Source organism: Periophthalmus magnuspinnatus, unplaced genomic scaffold, assembly GCF_009829125.3.
Source record: "Periophthalmus magnuspinnatus isolate fPerMag1 unplaced genomic scaffold, fPerMag1.2.pri scaffold_223_arrow_ctg1, whole genome shotgun sequence".
NCBI lineage: Eukaryota > Metazoa > Chordata > Actinopteri > Gobiiformes > Gobiidae > Periophthalmus > Periophthalmus magnuspinnatus.
The window spans coordinates 2,140-12,869 of NW_022986737.1; the positions used below are offsets into that span (position 1 = coordinate 2,140).

The 10,730-nt window shown below is 36.7% G+C and overlaps 1 pseudogene; it reads right to left on the reverse strand.

The window, feature by feature from the left end:
* Positions 1-2,622: 2,622 nt before the first annotated feature.
* On the reverse strand, positions 2,623-8,230 carry LOC117393522 (phosphatidylinositol glycan anchor biosynthesis class U protein-like; annotated as a pseudogene).
* Between the last annotated feature and the right edge of the window lie 2,500 nt (positions 8,231-10,730).

Genomic DNA, 10,730 nt, shown 5'->3' on the forward strand with positions numbered 1-10,730 from the left:
CAAGTTTGATTTTATAAGTACAGTAACAGCAGCCACAATAGTTGCTATTGCAGGCATGGTCTCTAAAAGCAACAAAAGAGAAGATTCCCATGTAGTACTTTAAGACATTTCACCAATCTGATCAAGCCTAATGTCTTCTCAAACCCATTATATCTCAACAAACCAGGGTGGTATTAATTCAGGAGGATAGGGACAAAGTCATATGACCTTTGATCCCACAGAGGTCATAGTCAGGGGCAGAATAAACTTAAGATGGGAGAGAGGCTACAGCTCACAAAAATGCATAGACATTTATAAAGCAGAAATACAGTTGGTACAAATGTGGAATAACATACTAGCCTCACAGCAAGAAGGTCCTGGAGCCACTGGACCAATCACGAGGAAGAAAGTACAAGACTAAAGCAAACCAATAGATTATCATGGCCTAGGTGAGAGCTGTCCCAGATTAATACTGTGAAGAATTGCAATCAAGAGTGTTGCATATCAGTTTGGCTTCTGCAGTGAGACGTTTTGGTCAAATAAAGGCATTTAAACATTTGCAATTTGAATCTTAAGTTGTTCATTCTACAGTTATATTCCCATGTGTCTGATCAGTTTCCATCTTGACACAATATACAAGTCAACAATGCAATATTTGACACATGAATAAAATCAATCTATCATCTTATCTAATCAATACATACAGTGAAAGTGAAAGATAAATAAAATGAGCCATTAAAGCTCCCTGGACAGGAAGTTTTTTTCAGAATGTCCTGTCTCCATTTCTTTCAATTTTATATTTTTTATATGGCTTCCAGACTTTGCCAAAAGTATGATTTTAGCAATTATTTCCCTGCTACCCAAACCAGGAAGGTACAAATGGGAAATTATCTCCCACTCTGAGCTCATGTACATGTGTTTAGCTCAGGTAACCCATGGAATCACCCACGTGTGCACCACTGAATGTGCCTATGGAGCAGTATTCTTCACTGATAAAAACTACACTAGGATTAGAGTTGCAATATAACTTTTCCTCTGCTGGATCCACTGGTGCCAACTGCTTGTCTGCCTTGTCAGGAATGTTCCACAGGAGACAAGCACTTACATTTAAATACAAAGCTGTGGCAAACAAATGTTTTTTTTAATCATAATTATTAGTAAATGTTTTAATAAACCCAACATTTATTAATTTATTTTTTAAAGCAACAGTATCAAAACAGCAAACACAAAATAAATCTCTTTACAGTGCAGCAAAATAAATATTACATCATCATTCATTCATTCATTCATTAGCCTTCACAAAAACAAGGGGACATAAATTTGTATTTGAGAAAAAAAATCTAATTAAACAGTACAGTAATTATAGCATAGTAAAATTTGCAACAAGAGCTGTTATTTTGAATTAAAGTGGTTGAATATTATATGTGTTCAAAAATCAATGTTAATACAATCTTAACCATTAGTTCCCCAAGTACCAAAAGACATTATAATTAAGACGAATAAAGGTATATCTTTAAGCATGAAAAATCCATTATTTTTAGGTCAATGTTAAAATTGGGTATTGAAAAGACACATGCAGCTCATTTTAAAATGGTATTTTCCTCATTTTTGTTTACAATAATATTCCAGTTTGGCAGTAAGAAGAAAAAGGGCCTAGAATTATGCAGGACAATTATATTTGATGACGTAAAGGCACACGGTTTTCAAGGTAACTTCTATGGTATATTCATTGCTAAAACATAACTTACTTAGATCACCATGTTACCTTTTGTTGTTTTGTAAAAATGCTATATCAGCCAAAATCAACATATCATGTTTAATAATTTTTACAGTCCTTTGTCCCTTTGTTCCCCACGCCAAGTCTCTCCTCCTTTAAAGCGCAATTACATTACAATCTGCATGCATTCCACTAATGAAACTACTGCTTATTGCATCAGGTTTGTCTTGTTTTGTGTCTTGTTTCATTGTCGTGTGGGAGTATGGTTACATGGCCTGACCATTGGGTGGGATCATACTGCTAACCGGAAGGAGGGTTCAAATCGTGTCCAGGTGAGATCACAAAATGAATGAAACATGCACGGATGACACCTAAAACCTCATGTTTTTGATGAGGGAATGCTATAACATGGTAGAAAGCTTCATAAAGTAGATTTTGCTTAATACCCTTCTTTAAACAATGTATTAAATCATGTAAGAGACTATAATAAATTGCTGAAATTTGAACATTCGTAACAACATTCCTATGAGTAAAAACGTCCAGTGTTGATTCAAAAGAACTGGTGGAAAACAAAAAAATATTGTGCACACAACTTAGTTTCCAGGAATTATTTCAGCATAAACTGACAACAACAACATCTTGCAAGAAGGAAGGAAGGTTTTCAAAATAAAACCCTGGCATTATATATATGTTTATGTAGAGGAAGTTACAAACATGTCAAAGTAAAAAAGGCATAGTCTACATCCCACATTTTTGTTGGGCTTAATACGTTCAGTCTACCAGCATCTTCCACCAACACCGTTCCAGGAGTTTGGTATAATTTCGTCCTGTGTGGTGAAATGCCATTCCCTTACAGGATAATACTCGCCTGTGCTGTCCACTGGCTGGTCTGCTTGGTCAAATGTGACTGAAGAGGTCTTTAAGAGTTATTTTAAAATGAGTGTGGCCTCAGACCCATCCTTCTTCTTCAGGTAAAGTCCATACGTGAGGTGGTCCTCTCTCCGTAAGAAGGCGTAGAAGTAGTCTGACACCAGGAGAATCTACAAAATGAATAATATAAATAGACAATATTTTATATTACAGTGAATACAGGGGTCACAATGTCTGCCAAAAGACCGCCATGAGATAAAAATCTCATTAAAACATTGTAAATGCTTTCAGTGATAAGAAACCAAGGCACCCCGAGGAAACCTATGCAGGGACAGGGAGACCATGCCCCCCACCCACCGTCTGGGAATGAGAACTTCTGCTCTGAGGCAAGAGCACCAATCGCTGTACCAGGTGTATGAAATAAAACTGATCAATCCAATTAAAAAATATATACATTTTTACATTAGTTTTGGTGTATAGAATACTGTGCAATTCTTGGGTCGAAATGATCATATTGAAACAATCCAAGGATTGAATGTACTTCACCCTCAACAGAATGAATACTAACACAAATATTATTGACAGCTAAAAAAAACAAAACAAAAAAACAAAAAAAAACATGCAAACATACTTTGACTACTTCTAATTTGCGCTAAACTCAGAATCCACAGAAACATAAGCTAAAACATCTGTGGGTCTGAAGTCAGAATATATGTCCACAAAAACACACAGTGGATCAAGTCCTGCTCAGAGCGGAGCACTGGTATTTGCCTTAAGCAGCCTCACTTCTGTCAGTCCAGCCCAAGGCAGTTGTGGCTACAGAAGCAGCTTACTACCATGCAGTACACTTTCAATATCTTGAAAGGTGATTTACATTCTGATTTACTTATGCTTCACCTGAGCCACATTGAACAGTAGTGTAATGGCGTAGTAAAAGTTGGAGTTGGCACTGCCAGAGTAGATCCACAGATGCCACAGCACAGGGAACAGAGCAGAGCAGGCGATCAGCACACATGTGACCAGGAAGATGTTTCTCAGGACTGAGGAGAGACAGAGTACATTTGATTACAAAGCACAATAATTCAGAATCAATGTTTCCATCTCAAACAGTTTAAATATTATTCTGATGCTCTTTGGAATATTCAATATAAAAGAAAAATGTGAAAACAGGTCAAAATAATCAATAAATAAATTAGCAGTATCAAATCGCTTCCCTTAAATGGAGGTTTCAAATTGTAGAATGTGAATTTGGAGGGCAGAATACAATGTTGTAGTGTTGACTAGAGGGGGTATTCTACTTCTACAGGGTATTACCAGTAACGCATAACATATTTGGATCACCATGTTCCCTTTTATTGTTTTGAAAATGCTGTATTTACCAAAAAGGTTTCTTTTGTTTCACTTTTGTTTTTGGTCTCTGTGCCAAGTCCCTCTTTAGAGCGCTTTCATAAAACAATCAGTGTGCATCCCGCTAATAAAACTACTGCACATCACTTCAGGTTTGTCAAGTTGTTATGTACAGTATTCTATCATGCGTGGATGATGTAGACTTTTGGCCTAATGGAATCTCGCAGCTAACTGTAAAGAAGTTTCATTAGGAGGCTCAGAAGAGATTGGTAAATTACTGAAAAGCTTCTTAAGATATGTGCTTTTGATGAGGGAACAATATTATCAATATTATTACATAGTTAAAAGCTATATATATATATATATATATATATATATATATATATATATATATATATATACTACATAATTCCCCCTCTTTAACACAGTAATGAGCTTAGGATCTCTATTATTTTACTTTAATATTTTGTCTTTCCAGAACTCCCTACAACCGCCTCCATCTAAAGGTGAACGTGTGTGATTAATGAATAAACAGCGAGTTATTTTAAGCCCTCACATCTGTGTAGGTGGCTCCAGAGTGGGAGGAGGGACAGGTACAGAGCTATGCCTCCCACTGTGGGGTAAGATTTAAAGATGGACATCACGGCCAACTGCATGAACATCAGGAACACTGGGTGCTCCCTGATAAAAACAAACAGATTTCAAATTAGCCAATACAACAGTGAGTAAAAACTATAAAACAGTAATAAGAAATCATAATCACTCGTGATTACAACGACAGTAGCTCAGTTGGTAGAGTGTTTGTCCACTGATCTGAAGGTTGGTGCTCTCGACATAAACATCATTGGTTGAGCGGTCAGATCCACTGATCTGGTTGGCGGTGTGATTCTAGCTCACAGAGGGCAAGACACTTAACCCACCTTGCCCTCAGTGTCTGGGTGAGTGGTAAAGAGTGGTTGTAAAGCGCTTTGAGTGCCTTGAAGGTGGAAAAGCACTATAGAAAAATGTGACCATTTACCATATGATATGGCAATACTAATTAATGCTGCCATATATTTTTTGTGAAATATACCAAAAATAGTCACAGTGACGTAATGACCACGATATTAATGCATCATATTAAGAGAGAAATTTTATTTTTTGTGAGCAAAAGATGAAAATGTTAAAACTGAAACAATAACATAAGTGCAAAGATAAATTAAATACTTATGATATAATCAGCATCAATGGTATAACAAGTATTCTGACATATCTATACAAAGACATTGGATCCTATGGTAGAACAACTATCCCATAGCTGCAAAGTTTCCCTTGAGAAAGACACTTTACCCACTTTAACCACTTCAGCCAGCATTTTCCAACAACACTTTCCACTAGAGATGCTGGGCAACAGTAGCTCAGTTGGTAGAGTGTTTGTCCACCAATTGTTTGTCCACCGATCCACCGATCCAAAGTTTGGTGGTTCAAATTCCGCTCTCAACATAAACGTCATTGGTTGAGTAGGTTGGCGGTGCGATTCTAGATGAATGCTGTTGTTGTGTCCTTGGGCAAGACACTTAACCCACATCGCCCACCCACGTGTACGCTTGTGTGTGAATGGGTGAGTGGTTCCTTGTTGTAAAGTGCTTCGAGTGCCTTGAAAAGCGCTATAGAAAAATGTGACCATTTACCATTAAACCAGCACTAAACAGGAATTGGCTCAAAAGAGCTCAAAACACTTTATCCATTGCATACTGCCATCTGGTGGTCAACATGAAGTTGTTCTCCATCAACACACCTTCAGCAGACAGATTCTTATCATTTCACTCAAACTATTCAATTCAATTCATTTATTTTTGTAACGCCCAAAATCACAACAACAACAACAACAACAACAATCACAACAAACTATCTTCACTAAGCTGATGAACTTGTGGTTCTTCTACAAATGACAAACTTTTGCCACTTGTAGAAAAAGAACCACAACTTTTACTTAAGAGTACAGTTACACTGTTATATAATACATAATAAGTAGGAGTAAAAGTCTTAAAAACTGCTGACATTTATATATTAGCATTTGTCCTGAAGTGATTCTGTCAGTTGTCATACTGTTGAGGGTGAAGTACATGACTTACTTGAGTTTGATTTGAGAGAGGAATGGTGTAGAAGAAGACATTGATTTGAAAATCACAGTTGAAGAACAGCCTGAAGTGTTCGAACATCTCAGTGAAAAAATACCAGAAGAGGCCGATGTTTAGAGTCAGGTCTGGAACAGACAAACTGTGGAGGAGAGAGAAGAAATGAATGCAAGAATAAAATCAAATAATGGCCTTATCTGAGTGCAATTCTTATATTTTTTACATCAAGTAGCACATATTTGGAAAATAGAGAACAAAATAATAGCTGTTCATTGCCGTATGTTTTTATTCATGACATAAATCAGGACATTATCTTCCAGTGAACTGCTCAGGTATCAGTGTTTCCTACTGTTTTCTGTAAACATTTAGAAAGCAATGCAGCATAATTCTCTATATAGTCTTCTTGCTGAGTCAATTTGATACTAAAAACATTCAAAATGTGTGGAATTGAATGTAACAAAAATCATGTAGAAAAAACTCAGTAAACTTACATGAATCCATAGACAGATGGTATGTAGTCCCAGGAGCCCAGCACAAAGAAGGAGAGGCAGATGATAACGAACAGACTGCCCAGGTAAATGAGAGGTACTGAACCATGAACCACCAAAAACTGGCCCAGCGGTAGTTCACTGGAATGTACAGCCACTGGGGAGGGACAGGATGGAGTTCCAGATGATTAGGGAGGTCAATCTCAAATGTTAGTGTGAAAAATTGATTAAATAGCAATTGTTGATTTAGAGATGGGCAAAATTAGAATATCAAGTATATCATATTTTATTAAAAGAAAACATTTAAAACGCAGGACAAAGAACGCACTTGCAATTTAATATTTCAAGTAATGGTATAAAGTGCTATTTCTGCACTTTTGTTATAAATTTTATATCACATAGAGCTCAACCGTGACCACCCATCCCCTGGTTCCAGAAATGAATTTCCCATTCATTTTTTCCATAGACTAAAAAAATATATATATTAGAAGTTTGAAAGCTTGCTCAGGGATACTCAGCTCTGTGGTGACTAATGGCCACAAGAACTGTCACTTTATTTAAAATCTGTTTCTGAAATTTTATAAACTGCAAAGTTATTAAAGCATTTCGCAGAATCTTGTGTTTTAAATGTGCTTTTTGAAGGTAAAACTACCGCATTATGGATATTAGTTACCACGTAGCTGGTTAGCCTTCGCGATGACTTTGAACTCTTAATATTTGAATTTTTTCCAAAATTCACCTTGAAAAATGAAAGGAAAATTTACTTCCAGAAATGGCACAGACTTGTTGAGCTCCATTAGTTTAGCACATTTTGGAGTTTATCTGATATTTATTTTCTTAGCTGATATGTTTTTTTCTTGCTGTTGTGGCTGATATATTGGCAATATCTATATCAATATGTTAAAATCTAAAGCAAGTCCCAAGTCAGGGGCTTTTTCCAACAAGTGAAAAAAAAAAAAATCCCCAATATCCTGATAATGACACATTATATTACATTGCTACACTAGCTTATCAAAGCAGGGCAGATAAGAGTCTTGCCCAAAGACACAATGGCAATAAACATATACATGCAATAATTGTGTTAAATAATTTAATAATTTACAATAAATTAACCATTGCTGAACAAATTGGTTCAATATTAGTCCTTATAATTATAATATAATATTATCATATAGTTAATACATTTTGTGCTTATAAAACATAGAGGAGCCTACCTGCATTATGTAGAGCATGGCTGGAGCACAGAGAGTGATGGGGTAGATGGACTGATACGTGGCCAGGGCCAGAAATATGGCACTCAACATGGTATTTTCTGTTCAACAAAAAGAATTTCATTTTGAATTAGACTGGGAGTGTTTAATTTAAATATTTGTGTATAAGATGAGCACATACCGGTACTTTTAATAGTGCAGAGGAAGAAAAGGCCCAGGACGGCATTGTTGAGTCCACATGTGGATTTGGCAACACAGGACAAAATGGTGAAAGGGTTCAACATGTAACTGCAAACAGACAATGACAAAGAAATCAGGAAATATTTTCTTTTTTAATAATGATAGAAAGATTGTGGTGATTCATTAAGACTCTACTTACACCATGGCGACCTTGAGAGGGATATAATACATTTGCGTGGGGCTCCGGACCAGCTCTAGACAGTCCATGGGATAACAGTCTGCCTCCAGCTCAAATCTTTGCTTTTTCAACTAAAGAGAGGATATCTTTCTATTAGTAATAAACCATTACCACATTAATGAGAATGTAAGTTAATGTGTTTGGCTTGGAAATATCATGTGTTGAAAAGACTTTAAACGAAAGGAAGCAATGGAGTAGCAACTATAAAGGTTTCTTCACAAACTGTCACTTAACATCGTTTTGATAGCTGTTCTACTGAGGTGATGAGATTATATTTTCTAACAGTAGATATATTTGCTGTATCATTGTCATAATTTGGACATTTTAAATCGCAATACTGATCTAAAATAATTTAATAAAAGAAACAAGTCCGCTGTCTTCCATGTTAGAAACCTGGGGCCAGATATCGCCATAAACGTCATCACAACAAAAAAGTTACTATGTGACGCTGCGGAATCCTACACCTATCGATTAAGAAAATACAATTTTATAACAAAGTAAACGCAGGGCAATGGCTGTGTACCAGATTGGAGCAATGACATCTTGAATACAAGGGTATAAAAATGACTCAAGCATGCATGACTCATGCTAAATACTCGTTTGAGAGTGTCAATGAGAAGATAAACAACTATAATATGGTTAAAAGCCCTGAAAATAATAGGGCACATTATTTGTATTGTTATTGGCCTTTTGACCAAGTCTAGAAATGATTTATGGACTTAAAAACTATGCTATTAAAATGTAGGCTATCTCTTTTTTTCCTTCAAATGAGGAAGACCTAAATTCAACACTCATTCCACCCCCTAAAAAGTTATATTTCGCCTAATTCCCTCCTTCTCTGTGCCACTATCATCCCACACTGCCTAGGGACCACAGCAGAGGACACCAACTCATGAAAAGGACCCAGACACCTGTGCGCAAAGAGCAGCCCAGATGATGTCTTTTGCTCAGCATTGAGTATCAAATCTATTCCTTAGTATCAAAATAGATTTTTAAATTTCAGTATCAGCACTACAGCATATGATTTTCTGCTGCACTTTACCTGTACCTGGTTTCGCCAGTGGCTCATTTTTGACTGTGAAAAGATGAAGTGACAGTAGTGAATATAAATAGTGTACTAAACGTTGTAATCATAACAGTGCATTATAATACATAATTAGACCTGTCACAATATTCGTTATATCGACTTTTGGGAGTCAATATTTACTGTGGGTACTCTTTCTTTGTAGTAGCACATAACATAACACATGACATATTTAGACTCCCATGTTACGTTTTATTGTTTTGAAAAAGATATATTTGATGAACACAAAGTATTAACTTGAGTCTCTTCTTGCTTGGCCCAATTCATATTTCTTGTTTGTATTTGATTTTTTTTTATGTAGTTGTTCACATTACAACAAAAATGAGACTGATATCTAACCTCGAAGTGACCCACATGCAGACACCAGAACACAACATCACATGCAGCACGTTGTGTTTGCAGAAGTAAAAATGGCCTCTATTCGACTTAAGCCTGGTGCATTTGTGACTATTTCAAGTTCTTTCAAGTGATTTCACAAAGAAGGAAGAAGCTAAAGATTTTGTGATATGAGACAGATTTTTTAATAACTTTCGGATGAGCAGGAGAACATTTGCCTACATACGTGATTGGAAACATTTATTTATGATGTGTATGTCGCATGAGCATTCGGACTGCAGTCATATGAAATACATACTGGATTTATGACACATAAACTTAAACCAAAGTAAAACTGAGATTGTGGTTTTTGGTCAAACCGAGCTACTCGCTGGACATGACAGTGTGATTGGGTCACTGTCCTCCTTCTGTCGTCCTTCAGTGAGGAATCTAGGAGTGATCGTGGACTCCATGTTCAAACTCGACAAACATATCAGCTCGGTTATAAGAACTAGCTTTTTTCAGCTCCGGACTCTGGCTAAACTTAAGCCCTACTTGCCTCTGGCTGATTTTGAAAAAGCCATACATGCTTTTATCACATCACGCCTGGATTATTGCAACTCTTTGTATGTAGGTCTGGACCAGGGCTCTATACAGCGTCTGCAGACTGTTCAGAATGCTGCAGCTCGGCTTCTGACTAAAACAAAGAGACGGGAGCACATTACGCCTGTTCTGTGCACTTTACATTGGCTCCCTATTGCTTTTCGGGTAAAATTCAAAGTGTTATTGATTGTTTTTAAATGTCTTAACTTTATGGGCCCAGCCTATCTTAGGGAGCTGCTGCAGCCTTATACTCCTGCCAGAGCTCTGAGGTCAGCTGACCAGCTTCTACTTACTGTGCCTAAAGCTCGGCTCAAAACTAGGGGTGACAAGGCCTTTTCTGTGGCAGCGCCCAAATTGTGGAACAGTCTCCCTTTGTCTGTCCGATCATCTGAGTCTGTTACTCAGTTTAAGTCTCGGCTCAAAACTTATCTTTTCTCTCTGGCTTTTAATATTGTGTAGATAGAATGTGTTGGTGCTTGCACTGTTATTGTATTGTATTTTATGCTCTTTTGTATAATGTAATTATTCCTCATTGTGTTTTATGTGTTTAGTTGTTTTATGTGAAGCACTTTGGTCAGCTG